We start from the raw sequence: 15,488 nt of genomic DNA on the forward strand, positions 1-15,488 counted from the left end.
TTTCAAGTACCGAGGCAGCAAGGACGATATTGCTGCTTCTCCACAGCATCACGCAGGGTCACCCGATGCAGAAGCAAGCTGCCACTCTGCTGTTGCTGCTGCTTGGGAAGTACAACTTCAACTAGTACTCACGTGAAGCTACTCTGCTAGTTCGTCCTTTGTTTGTTACCTTTACAGGCGCGCCAGCAACCTGGGATACTATCAGCCGCTGCACGCTGAAGAAAGCTACCAACATCATGATTTGGGAAAGGGATTTCAACAATTTGAAAATCATTTGGATGACATCAAAGGTTGAACCAGCGACGTTGCGGCCATCTTGAGCCGCCGAGGGTCGCGCCAAAGCCGCTGCCATGGCTCACCAGTTTCTGAAACATCAGGTGATATCTTTCTTTTATATTTCATCAACGTGACAATTCATGTGAGGACAACTACTCGGGTATGCACTATTGTTTATGCAGGGCAATTATTTATGACAAAAAGTGATATTATACCGCGGAGACGGAGGCACGCCAACATCTTTTGGCACGGGTGGTCGTCTCTCGCGACCGCGCCGACTTACAACACCGTGGCCGTCTCTCGCGACCGCGCCAACTTACAACACCGTGGCCATCTCTCGCGACCACGCCAGCTTACAACAAGGAGGACGATTCGCCCATCCGCACCGGCTTACAAACGCTGCGGCTGATTCATCTGTCTGCTCCCGCGGCCGACTCACCCGTGAGTGATTTCAACTTAACCTAGTGATCATCAACTTCATGGCGGATTATTTCTGGCCTAACACATCAGGTGATATCCATTTTAAATATATTTTATTGGCACATATTATTTTGTCAAAAGAGCAGTTTATCTTTGCCTTGGTCTGCAATATTGTTAATGCAGGACAATTATTCACTACATCAAAACGACATGGTTGACTCGCCTGCGTCGGTTTACAGGACCGCGGCCGATTCATCCGTCTGAGCCGCCTCTGATGCGGCGGTCGTCTTTACTGACCGTCTCTCGCGGCCTGGTCTACATCAACACACCGGGACACCCTTTTTCTGGATGAGCTGTTTATTGAAGTATGAGCAAGTCACAGCTTCGGTAGCCCAACTTTCTTTCAAATTGGAGGCAAATTATTATCAACCACCGTCTGCACTGGATGGTTCAATGGGCAGGCGCACAAGTCGCCGCCACTACAGTTTGATTAATTTCAAATCGCCAGTTGGAAGGAGACATTGGCCAAGTTGCTGACACGGCTCATACGGGATCATTTATAACCCGCCGCAGTCACCTCAATCTTCTATGGATTCACATCGGGCTATCAACACCAATGATATACAACTTATGCCGGTTTACATCACGGTCACATATGGAGAGTCTCAAGCCAACTCCTCGAGTCACCTTTGAGACTCGGGGGCTACAATGACATGACTCAGCAAATCTTGCCAGTTTCAGCGAAATTAAGAATCCTAGGATCATTGGAGGGAAAGATAACCCGGTCCCGGAGGCTCCTGTTATATTGATGAAAATTTAAAGGCTGTCAGGAAATTTCCGGCTTAGAAAGTATATGACAGTTACAAAATCCCGGCTCAATGAAGAAGTCCCGGGTCATCAGAAAGGATTCTGGTTTAAAATCCGGCTCAAGGGAAGTCAGTCTCACTGAAGCTCTCAAATATCCAGTTTACAATCCAGTTCAAGGGAAATCTATTCTCCCACAAAGCTCTGAAGTGCTCAAATCCGGTTTAAGAATTTCCGATTCAAAAAGGAATTAACTTCTCGCAAGTTCGAGTTTAAAGGCCGTCAGAAAATTTCCGGCTAAAAATGAAGATTCCGGTTTAAAATCCGGTTCAAGGGAAAGATGTCTCCCACAAAAGCTTTGAAGCTCTCAATATCCGGTTTAACGTCCGGCTCAAGAAGGATTTATCTCTTGCAAAAATTAATGGGTGCCAAAGAGGACCTGCTGCCATGATGCACGGTTCAAACATGGGTATCATGCCTTATTGGCTTATCATGTTATTGATCACTTGGGGGCTTGGTCATGTCTGAACCATAGTCACACCTCTTGATCGGCGCAATGCCACAGTATCACTTGGGGGCTTGGTCGCGTCCGAACCAATGCAACACCTTTTGATAGGCAAAAGCCACCAGATCACTTGGGGACATAGTCAAGTCTGAACCAGTCACGCCTCTTGATCGGCCTAAGGCCACAGAATCACTTGGGGGCTTGGTCGAACCCGAACCATTGCCATGCCTTTTGATCGGCATAAATGCCACGGTTTCATTTGGGGACCTGGCTGACTTGAACCATCGCCACACCTATTGGGGGCTTGGTCCTGTCGGACCATGGTAACACCATCTGATCAACTCATTAAAGCATTTTTCTTGCAAACGGTTTTATCATTGCCTTTTGCTTCAGTCTTTTTCTTAAATGACTATTATTTTTGTTGCGTTTTTTTTAAACCGACATTATTAATCCGGTTCGACTTTCAATTACAAATTGGCGGAACACGGTCAAATCTTAATCCGGAGACTATCTGCCCGGTTTGATTTTATGTTACCATCTTATTATGGAGTAAACCGGTGTTCATTAACCCGGCTTGACTTTCAATTACAAGTTGTCAGTACATGATCAAATCATAATCCGGAGACTATCCGCCCGGTCTGGTTTCGACTATAAGTCGCCAACACTATATATGGATAATCCGGTGTTAATCACAAGCCGGTACGGTTTATCATAAACCGGCACAATATGGAAGGAGTTATCAGTACTCAAAATTTGGGTTATTACCTCTACTACAAAAAGTTGGTAAACCAATGATGTGATTCAATGTCATAGGTATGATATATTTCATATTTGATTATTCTTAAGTGCAGCCTTGGTTATAAACCTGGGTTATATGTTGGGCATTATGACCCGTCCGGCGGTAAACCACCAGGACACTTTAAACTTGTTGTATGCAGAAACAGGTTGAATAAATCATGATTATAAATCACTAGTGTTTATTAAACCGGCCTGGCTTTAAGACGATAAGTCTCCAGTCTATGAGGAGAAATTGTCCGGTGTTTATTAAACCGGCCTGGCTTTGGACTATAAGTCGTCAGTATATATTTGGATTGCGCCATTGGAATCATGCGCTTATAAATCATTTGGTTATATTATTCAAATAGCCAAACTTGGCTGAATTTTCATTATGATATTGAATGAATAAAGTTTTCATACCGGATTATATTATCTTGAATAGCCAACATGGCTGGATTTTATTATGGTTTTTAATAACCGGTATTATTGAGGTTTTCAAAGTCGCTTTAGTGCAATGGCTATTATTTTATCAAAGGATATGATTTATTCTACAATGAAAGGAATAGTCCCGAGTCGCTGCAGGCTTACGACCTGGCACTTGGGGGCTACATTATTCAAATTGAGATTACATCGAATATGCAAGTCCCATATCACTGCCAGCATGCACCATGACACTTGGGGGCTAATGCAAAGTCATTGTTTGCTCACCTTATTGAAGACCCGACTCATCACATCGTAATGAGCCGGCCCTTGGGAGCTACCAATTGCTCTTGTCAACAATTCAAGGTACACAAATTTTCATTTATCATTGAAGAGTCCACTACTCAATTGGTAAAGCACAAGGCTCTTAACCTTGCGGACATGGATTCAAGCCCCATGATGGGAGTTACATCATATGATGTTATTTTCATTGAAGTATATATCAAGTCCCAGCTCAATATTATCTTACTGAGCCGACCCTTGGGGGCTACACCGTTGCTATTCAAAGTTTACATGATTATATTTACAAAGTCCCTGCTCATTATTGCATAATGACCCGGCCCTTGGGGGCTACACTGGTTGGAGTTTTTATGAGTATAAGACAATTACAAGTCCCAGGTTGCTGCAAGCAGGACAATCCGGCACTTGGGGACTAGATAATATAGAGTATTCAGTTTTTACTAAGTGACTGGGATGAACATAATATAGAGCATTCAGTTTTTACTAAGTGACTGGGATGAACAACATGGATTTCTTCTTAAGTGGCAGTATTTATATTGAAGCAAGTCTTAAGCCATCCCTTTGTTCTGCTCAAGACTTGGGGGCTACAGGTATTATATTATTATCGAAGAACTATTTTCAAATTCTCAGTTTTGAGCAAACCGGATTGACCCGGCGTCACCAATCATTACGACCCTGTGGCTGCAACCCGGCGTCATCAATAATCATGAACCGGCGTTGGCAACAATCATGAACCGGCGTTGGCAACAATCATGACCCGGAATTATCAGTTTTTATAACTCGGCAGTTTTGGTAATGATAAACCGACAAGTTCTACATCTTCAAACCGGCCGAATTTCAGATGAGTATTTCAAGACCAAAATTTCTTAAACTGACGCTTTGGAAGCCGACTCAAGTGGATTATTCTTAACAATATTTTCTATGAGAAGCCAACATCAGCAATTTGAGTATGAAGCTGGTTATTGACCCGGATTTTCTAGGAGGAAATGACAAGGACTAAGGATGATCAGATGCCGGTTTACAAGAATTCTTAATCCGGAGCACAACCTGTCAAATTTGTTCTTGTGTTTATTTTGCAGCATAAGTTTACCATGGATAAATCCAAGCTAAACTTGGGGGATATACCCCGCGGCGTAAACCGGCCGGAAGTTTAACCCGGCCGGACTTGGCGGTTTATCTGAAGACCCCGCTGGCACTTGGCGATTCACCGGGTGACCCGTTTGGACCTGGCGGTTCACGACTCATTGGTAATCCGGCAGGTGGGTGCGAGGAGCGGCAAGACCTGGTGGCCCAACGGGCGGTTCATGAAGGCCGGTTCATACTATGGTGGGCCGGTTTAAGAGGAAAGGCAGGAGGAATATTTACCTTACAAGGAGTTAAGACCAGGACTTGTATCCGGTTTGTATTAGAGATAGACTAGTCCTAATCCTAATAGGACTCCACATGTAAACCGCCCCTTCAACATATATAAGGAGGGGCAGGGCTCCCCAAAGGGGGACAAGCAAGAAACAATCTTAGGGCTAGACACAAAGAGGAGAGCCGGTTTACGGCGACTCCCTCATGATGATAATGAGACCTAGCCTCAAACAGCATGTAGGGTTTATACCGGATGATGTTTCCCGGGGCCCGAAGCTGTCTAAACCCTAGTCTTATGCATTGATCCGCCCTGCGTCTCTCATCCCAATCAACCCCTCTCAAGCTACCACATAGATGCGCTGGCCTCGCGACTAAGTCCTGACACTAAGGACATCTGTCGTGACAAAACCACAACAGACTGTGAACGTGTCATTTCCGTGTCCAACAGGTCATCGCTTTTGTCTAACAGTTTTTGAGTATGTTCCATAGCCCTTTGTTGTTCAGTAGCAATTTTAGCAAGTGTTTTGTAGCTGGGTTTGGATTCACAATCAGAGTCATCTTCACTTGATGTTTGAAAGTAAGCATCGCGTGATTTTACCTTGGCACCACATGCCATGAAGAAGTAGGTGGGAGCAGGATCGTCCTTGTCATCAGCTTCAGCGTTGGTGTGGAAGTCATTGCCTTCAGTGTTGAAGATGGACTTGGCAACATAGGCTGTGGCACGAGCCAGACTTGCAACGCCAGGGTCAAACTCTTCTCCGGACTCCACCTCCGCCTCCTCAGAAGCAGACTCCTCCTCTGAATCCATTTCCTTGCCAACAAAGGCACGAGCCTTGCCAGATGAGCTCTTCTTGTGTGATGAATACTTGGAAGAAGACTTAGAGGAAGACTTTGAGGATTTCTTCTTCTTCTTGTCATCAGAATCATATTCCTTGCTCTTCTTCTTCTTCGTCTTCTTCTCATTGTCCCACTGTGGACACTCAGATATGTAGTGACCAGGTTTCTTGCACTTGTGGAAGGTTCTCTTCTTGTGGTCATGGGTGGAAGCTTCATCATTCTTGGAACTAGACCGTGAAGACTTTCTAAAGCCCTTCTTCTTGGTGAACCTCTGAAACTTCTTCACAAGCATGGCAAGTTCCTCTCCAATGTCTTCAGGATCATCAGAACCGCAGTCAGATTCCTCTTCAGATGAGGAAACCACTTTTGCCTTCAAGGCGCGAGTTCGGCCATAACTGGGACCATAGATATCTCTTTTCTCAGAAAGCTGGAACTCATGTGTGTTAAGCCTCTCAAGTATATCAGACGGATCGAGTGTCTTGAAGTCAGGACGTTCTTGTATCATGAGGGCAAGGGTGTCAAAGGAGCTGTCAAGTGATCTCAGTAGTGTCTTGACGATTTCATGCTTGGTGATCTCAGTGGCACCAAGAGCTTGAAGTTCATTTTTGATGTCAGTCAGACGATCAAACGTGAGTTGGACATTTTCATTGTCATTTCTCTTGAAGCGGTTGAAGAGGTTGCGAAGAATACTGATCCTTTGATCTCTCTGGGTTGAGACGCCTTCATTGACCTTGGATAGCCAGTCCCAGACTAGCTTCGACGTTTCCAGAGCACTCACATGGCCATACTGTCCTTTGGTCAGATGACCACAGATGATGTTCTTAGCAGTATAGTCCAGTTGAATGAACTTCTTGACATCAGTGGGGGTGACACCTTCACCAGTTTTGGGAACGCCGTTCTTGACGACATACCAGAGGTCGACATCAATGGCTTCAAGATGCATGCGCATCTTATTCTTCCAGTAGGGATATTCAGTTCCCTCAAACACGGGCAAGCAACGGAGACTTTGATTATCCCTGCAGTCGACATAGCTGAAACTCCAGGTGGTTGAACCGAATCACACAGAACAAGGGAGTACCTTGCTCTGATACCAATTGAAAGTGCTAGTATCGACTAGAGGGGGGTGAATAGGTGATTTTTACGAAAGTCTTCAAAACTTGGAAGTTTCGAAGACAAACAATAGAAATGACCTAGTTAATATGCAGCGGAAGATAAACTACCATACGTAAGCCATAGTCAAGTATGCAATGATGTGAAAGTACATGACTAATAGCAGCTAAGTAGTAAGGATCAGGATGGAAGATAGTATGAAGCCAATCAACAGTAGTAGTCAAGCAATGAAGTCAAACAGGTACACAGATAGGCAATGACTTCATGAAGACAAACTTAAGTAAAGGAAGGAAGAGGATAGAACCAGTCACTTGTTGAAGACACATGATTTGTTGGACCAGTTCCAGTTGCTGTGACAACTGTACATCTGGTTAGGGAGGCTGAGATTCAACTCAGAAGACCGCGTCTTCACCTTATTCCCCTTGAGCTAAGGACACCTAGTCCACGCCCAATCACTCTGGTAAGTCTTCAAGGTAGACTCCCAAACCTTCACAGACTTCGTTCACCGGCAATCCACAATGACTCTTGGATGCTCAGAACGCGACGCCTAACCGGCTGGAGGATACACAGTCCTCAAGTGTAATGAGTCTTCAGGTCACACAGACAGAAAGACTTCAGTGATGCCTAACACTCTTTGGCTCTGGGTGTTTGGGCTTGGTCCTCGCAAGGATTTTTCTCTCTCAAAGGCTTCGAGGTGAGTTGCTCTCAAAACGACAAAAGCCGTAGAATAACTCTGAGCAGCCACCAATTTATGGTGTACGGGTGGGCTATTTATAGCCACTGGGCAACCCGACCTGATATGTCCGAAATGACCCTGGGTCACTAAGGAACTGACACGTGTTCCAACGGTCAGATTTCAAACACACACGGCAACTTTACTTGGGCTACAAGCAAAGCTGACTTATCCAGCTCAGGATAAGATTTGCTCTCATTGTCTTCGCTCGAAGACATAGGATTTGGGTTGAGCATCACTTCAGTCACTCTGACTTAGTTCACTTGGACCCCACTTAACAATACGGTGGTTCCTATGACTCAACAAAGAAGAAAAGGAAACAACGAAACAACACAGTCTTCGCGCTCCATAGTCTTCACTCAATGTCTTCTCATGTCATAGTCTTCAATATGAATATCTTCACATACCACCATTGTCTTCACTATCTTCATACATTTTTAGGGGTCATCTTCGGTAGGTAAACCGAATCAAAGAGGGACACTACCTGCGTTATCCTGCAATTCTCACAAACGCATTAGTCCCTCAACCAACTTTGTCGTCAATACTCCAAAACCAACTAGGGGTGGCACTTGATGCACTTACAGTACGCTTACGTGAGACAGGTTCCACCGACTGACATGCACTAGTTGCATAAGGTGGCTAGCGGGTGTATGTCTCTCCCACTTTAGTTGGAGCGGATTCGATGAAAAGGGTCCTTATGAAGGGTAAATAGAAATTGGCATATCACATTGTGGTTTTACGTAGGTAAGAAACGTTCTTGCTAGAAACCTATAGAAGCCACGTAAAAACTTGCAACAACAATTAGAGGACTTCTAACTTGTTTTTGCAGCATATGCCTTGTGATGTGATATGGCCAAAAGGATGTGATGAATGATATATGTGATGTATGAGATTGATCATGTTCTTGTAATAGGAATCACGACTTGCATGTCCATGAGTATGACAACCGGCAAGAGCCATAGGAGTTGTCTTTATTTTTTTGTATGACCTGCGTGTCATTGAATAACACCATGTAAATTACTTTACTTTATTGCTAAACGCGTTTGCCATAGAAGTAGAAGTAGTCGTTGGCGTGACAACTTCATGAAGACACGATGATGGAGATCATGATGATGGAGATCATGGTGTCATGCCGGTGATGAAGATGATCATGGCGCCCCGAAGATGGAGATCAAAGGAGCAATATGATATTGGCCATATCATGTCACTATTTGATTGCATGTGATGTTTATCATGTTTTTCATTTTATTTGCTTAGAACGACGGTAGCTTAAATAAGATGATCCCTTGAAATAATTTCAGGAAAAGTGTTCCCCCTAACTATGCACCATTGCGAAGGTTCGTTGTTTCGAAGCACCACGTGATGATCGGGTGTGATAGATCCTAACGTTCGAATACAACGGGTGTAAGCCAGATTTACAAACGCAATACACTTAGGTTGACTTGATGAGCCTAGCATGTACATACATGGCCTCGGAACACGGAAGACCGAAAGGTCGAGCATGAGTCGTATAGAAGATACGATCAACATGAAGATGTTCACCGATGATGACTAGTCCGTCTCACGTGATTATCGGACATGGCCTAGTTGACTCGGATCATGTTTCACTTAGATGACTAGAGAGATGTCTGTCTGAGTGGGAGTTCATTGAATAATTTGATTAGATGAACTTAATTATCATGAACTTAGTCTAAAAACCTTTGCAAAGTGTCTTGTAGATCAAATGGCCAACACTCATGTCCACCTCAACTTCAACACGTTCCTAGAGAAAACCAAGCTGAAAGATGATGGCAGCAACTATACGGACTCGGTCCGGAACCTGAGGATCATCCTCATAGCTGCCAAGAAAGATTATGTCCTAGAAGCACCGCTAGGTGAAGCACCCATCCCAGAGAACCAAGACGTTATGAACGCTTGGCAGTCTCGTGCTGATGATTACTCCCTTGTTCAGTGCGGCATGCTTTACAGCTTAGAACTGGATCTCCAAAAGCGTTTTGAGCAACATGGAGCATATGAGATGTTCGAAGAGATGAAAATGGTTTTCCAAGCTCATGCCCGGGTCGAGAGATATGAAGTCTCCGACAAGTTCTTCAGTTGTAAGATGGAGGAAAATAGTTCTGTCAGTGAGCACATACTCACAATGTCTGGGTTGCACAACCGCTTGACTCAGCTGGGAGTTAATCTCCCGGATGACACGGTTATTGACAAAATCCTTCAGTCGCTTCCACCGAGCTACAAGAGCTTTGTGATCAACTTCAATATGCAGGGGATGGAAAAGACCATTCCTGAGGTATATTCAATGTTGAAATCAGCGGAGGTAGAGATCAAAAAGGAACATCAAGTGTTGATGGTGAATAAAACCACTGAGTTCAAGAAAGGCAAGGGTAAGAAGAACTTCAAGAAGGACGGGAAGGGAGTTGCCGCGCCCGGTAAGCCAGTTGTCGGGAAGAAGTCAAAGAATGGACCCAAGCCTGAGACAGAGTGCTTTTATTGCAAGGGAAGTGGTCACTGGAAGCAGAACTGCCCCAAGTACTTAGCGGACAAGAAGGACGGCAACACCAAAGGTATATGTGATATACATGTTATTGATGTGTACCTTACCAACACTCGTAGTAGCTCCTGGGTATTTGATACCAGTGCGGTTGCTCATATTTGTAACTCAAAGCAGGAGCTGCGGAATAAGCGGAGACTGGCGAAGGACGAGGTGACGATGCGCGTCGGGAATGGTTCCAAGGTCGATGTGATCGCCGTCGGCACGCTACCTCTACATTTACCTACGGGATTAGTTTTAAACCTCAATAATTAGTGCCAGCTTTGAGCATGAACATTGTATCAGGATCTCGTTTAATTCGAGATGGCTACTCATTTAAATCCGAGAATAATGGTTGTTCTATTTATATGAGAGATATGTTTTATGGTCATGCCCCGCTGGTGAATGGTTTATTCTTAATGAATCTCGAGCGTAATGTTACAAATATTCATAGTGCGAATACAAAAAGATGTAAAGTTGACAACGATAGTCCCACATACTTGTGGCACTGCCGCCTTGGTCACATTGGTGTCAAGCGCATGAAGAAGCTCCATGCTGATAGACTTTTAGAGTCTCTCGATTATGAATCATTTGACACATGCGAACCATGCCTCATGGGCAAAATGACCAAGACTCCGTTCTCCGGAACAATGGAGCGAGCAACCAACTTATTGGAAATCATACATACTGATGTGTGCGGTCCAATGAGCGTCGAGGCTCGCAGAGGCTATCGTTATGTTCTCACCCTCACTGATGACTTGAGTAGATATGGGTATGTCTACATGATGAAACACAAGTCTGAGACCTTTGAAAAGTTCAAGGAATTTCAGAATGAGGTAGAGAATCAACGTGACCGAAAGATAAATTTCTTACGATCAGATCGTGGGGGAGAATATTTAAGTCACAAATTTGGTACACACTTAAGGAAATGTGGAATCGTTTCACAACTCACGCCGCCTGGAACACCTCAGCGAAATGGTGTGTCCGAACGTCGTAATCGCACTCTATTGGATATGGTGCGATCTATGATGTCACTTACCGATTTACCGCTATCATTTTGGGGATACGCTCTAGATTCAACTACATTCACTTTAAATAGGGCACCGTCTAAATCCGTTGAGACGACACCGTTTGAATTATGGTTTGGGAAGAAACCTAAGCTGTCGTTTCTAAAAGTTTGGGGATGCGATGCTTATGTCAAGAAACTTCAAACTGAAAAGCTCGAACCCAAGTCGGAAAAATGTGTCTTCATAGGATACCCTAAGGAAACCATTGGGTATACCTTCTACTTAAGATCCGAGGGCAAGATCTTTGTTGCCAAGAATGGGTCCTTTCTGGAGAAAGAGTTTCTCTCAAAAGAAGTAAGTGGGAGAAAAGTGGAACTTGATGAAGTACTACCTCTTGAACCAGAAAGTAGCGCAACTCAGGAAGATGTTCCTGTGGTGCCTGCACCGACTAGAGAGGAAACCAATGATGATGATCAAGGTACTTTGGATCAAGTTACTACTGAACTTCGTAGGTCCATGAGGACACGTTCCACACCAGAGTGGTATGGCAATCCTGTCCTAGAAATCATGTTGTTAGACAACGGTGAACCTTCGAACTATGAAGAAGCAATGGCGGGCCCAGATTCCAACAAATGGCTTGATGGCATGCAATCCGAGATAGGATCCATGTATGAAAACAAAGTATGGACTTTGACAGACTTGCCCGATGATCGGCGGGCAATAGAAAACAAATGGATCTTTAAGAAGAAGACGGATGTGGATGGTAATGTTACCATCTATAAAGCTCGACTTGTCGCTAAGGGTTATCGACAAGTTCAAGGGATTGACTACGATGAGACATTCTCTCCCGTAGCGAAGCTGAAGTCCGTCTGAATCATGTTAGCAATTGCCGCATACTATGATTATGAGATATGGCAAATGGACGTCAAAACGGCATTCCTTAACGGTCATCTTAAGGAAGAACTGTATATGATGCAGCCGGAAGGTTTTGTCGACCTTGAGAATGCTAACAAGGTATGCAAACTCCAGCGATCCATTTATGGGCTGGTGCAAGCATCTCGGAGTTGGAACATTCGCTTTGATGAGATGATCAAAGTGTTTGGGTTTATGCAGACTTATGGAGAAGCCTGCATTTACAAGAAAGTGAGTGGGAGCTCTGTAGCATTTCTCACATTATATGTAGATGACATACTTTTGATGGAAAATGATATAGAACTTTTGGACAACATTAAGGCCTACTTGAATATGTGTTTTTCAATGAAGGACCTTGGAGAAGATGCTTACATATTAGGCATCAAGATCTATAGAGATAGATCGAGACGCCTCATAGGTCTTTCACAGAGTACATACCTTGATAAGATATTGAAGAAGTTCAATATGGATCAGTCCAAGAAGGGGTTCTTGCCTGTGTTGCAAGGTGTGAAATTGAGCTCGGCTCAATGTCCGACCACGACAGAAGATAGAGAAAAGATGAGTGTCGTCCCCTATGCCTCAGCCATAGGGTCTATCATGTATGCCATGACCTGTACCAGACCTGATATAAACCTTGCCGTAATTTTGGTAGGTAGGTACCAAAGTAATCCCGGCATGGAACACTAGACAGCGGTCAAGAACATCTTAAAGTACCTGAAAAGGACTAAGGATATGTTTCTCGTATATGGAGGTGACGAAGAGCTTGTTGTAAAGGGTTACGTCGACGCTAGCTTCGACACAGATCTGGATGACTCTAAGTCACAAACCGGATACGTGTATATTTTGAATGGTGGGGCAGAAAGCTAGTGCAGTGGCAAGCAAAGCGTCGTGGCGGGATCTACATGTGAAGCGGAGTACATGGCAGCCTCGGAGGCAGCGCATGAAGCAATCTGGGTGAAGGAGTTCATCACCGACCTAGGAGTCATACCCAATGCGTCGGGGCCGATCACACTCTTCTGTGACAACACTGGAGCTATTGCACTTGCCAAGGAGCCCAGGTTTCACAAGAAGACCAGGCACATCAAGCGTCGCTTCAACTCCATTCGTGAAAATGTTCAAGATGGAGACATAGATATTTGTAAAGTATATACGGACCCGAATATAGCAGATCCGTTGACTAAACCTCTCCCTAGAGCAAAACATGATCAACACCAGAACGCTATAGGTGTTCGATTCATCACAATGTAACTAGATTATTGACTCTAGTGCAAGTGGGAGACTGTTGGCAATATGCCCTAGAGGCAATAATAAAATGGTTATTATTATATTTGTCTGTTCATGATAATTCTCTATTGTTCATGCTATAATTGTATTATCCGGAAATCGTAATACATGTGTGAATACATAGACCACAACAAGTCCCTAGTGAGCCTTTAGTTGACTAGCTCGTTGATCAACAGATAGTCATGGTTTCCCGACTATGGACATTGGATGTCATTGATAACAAGATCACATCATTAGGAGAATGATGTGATGGACAAGACCCAATCCTAAGCATAGCACAAAGATCATGTAGTTCGTTTAGCTAGAGCTTTTACAAATGTCAAGTATCATTTCCTTAGACCATGACATTGTGCAACTCCCGGATACCATAGGAGTGCTTTGGGTGTGCCAAACATCACAACGTAACTGGGTGACTATAAAGGTGCACTACGGGTATCTCCAAAAGTGTCTGTTGGGTTGGCACGAATCGAGATTGGGATTTGTCACTCCGTATGACGGAGAGGTATCTCTGGGCCCACTCGGTAATGCATCATCATAATGAGATCAATGTGACCATGTGTCTGGTCACGGGATCATGCATTACGGTACGAGTAAAGTGACTTGCCGGTAACGAGATTAAACGAGGTATTGGGATACCGACGATCTAATCTCGGGCAAGTAACGTACCAATTGACAAAGGGAAATGTATACGGGATTGATTGAATCCTCGAAATCGTGGTTCATCCGATGAGATCATCGAGGAGCGTGTGGGAGCCAACATGGGTATCCAGATCCCGCTATTGGTTATTGACCGGAGAGGCGTCTCGGTCATGTCTGCATGTCTCCCGAACCCGTAGGGTCTACACACTTAAGGTTCGGTGATGCTAGGGTTGTAGAGATATATGTATGCAGTAACCCGAAAGTTGTTCGGAGTCCCGGATGAGACCCCGGACGTCACGAGGAGTTCCGGAATGGTCCGGAGGTGAAGATTTATATATGGGAAGTTCAGTTTCGGCCATCGAGAAAGTTTCGGGGGTCACCGGTATTGTACCAGGACCACCAGATGGGTCACGGGGGTCCACTGGGTGGGGCCACCTATCCCGGAGGGTCCCATGGGCTGAAGTGGGAGGGGAACCAGCCCGTGGTGGGCTGGTGCCCCCCCTTTGGGCCCCCCTGCGCCTAGGGTTGGAAACCCTAGGGGTGGGGGGTGCCTCCACTTGCCTTGGGGGGCAAGCCACCCCCTTGGCCGCCGCCCCCCTTGGAGATCCCATTTCCTAGGGCCAGCGCCCCCAGGGGGCCTATATAAAGAGGGGGGAGGGAGGGCAGCCGCACTCCAAGTCTCGGGCGCCTCCCTCTCCGCACGCACCACCTCTCCCTCTCGCAGAAGCTTGGCGAAGCCCTGCCGAGATCGCTGCTGCATCCACCACCACGCCGTCGTGCTGCTGGATCTTCATCAACCTCTCCTTCCGCCTTGCTGGATCAAGAAGGAGGAGCCGTCTTCCCAGCCGTACGTGTGTTGAACGCGGAGGTGCCGTCCGTTCGGCGCTAGGATCTCCGGTGATTTGGATCACGACGAGTACGACTCCCTCAACCCCGTTCTCTTGAACGCTTCCGCTCGCGATCTACAAGGGTATGTAGATGCAATCCTCTCTCTCGTTGCTAGATGACTCCATAGATTGATCTTGGTGAAGCGTAGAATTTTTTTATTTTCCGCAACGTTCCCCAACACTACACATGTCACACCATTCCCCCTTCCCTTATACTAGGTTTACATCATTAGAGGTCTCTCTACTCCACATACACACACTCCCTATCACACACAAACGCGTGCACAAACACACACAGACACGCACAAACACCCATTTATCTGGATCCTCATCTCTCCCCATGCCCGCATGTGTATCTCACACACTCACTCTCTGATTGTGTATATGTGTCTCCATGTTACACAACACAAATCCCCATGTACATGTCTCTCTCTATCCTCCACACACATAGACACAAAGAATCTCTTACCATTGCCTCAGTCTCTAGACATATCACACACGCACACTGTCTCTCTTTCTCTCTCGCAAACACGCTCAACAAGGGTTTCCCCATGAATAACTTACCGTCCATTCATCAACAGTCGTGGTAGTACGACGAACACGAGACGTGAAAAAGAATAAATCTACACGTGCTTAGCCCACCTAGTATGACTACTAGGACTAGAGCAAGCCAAAAAGCGTGTCGCTGTCA

Source organism: Triticum aestivum, chromosome 2B (assembly GCF_018294505.1).
Source record: "Triticum aestivum cultivar Chinese Spring chromosome 2B, IWGSC CS RefSeq v2.1, whole genome shotgun sequence".
NCBI classification, from domain to species: Eukaryota; Viridiplantae; Streptophyta; class Magnoliopsida; order Poales; family Poaceae; genus Triticum; species Triticum aestivum.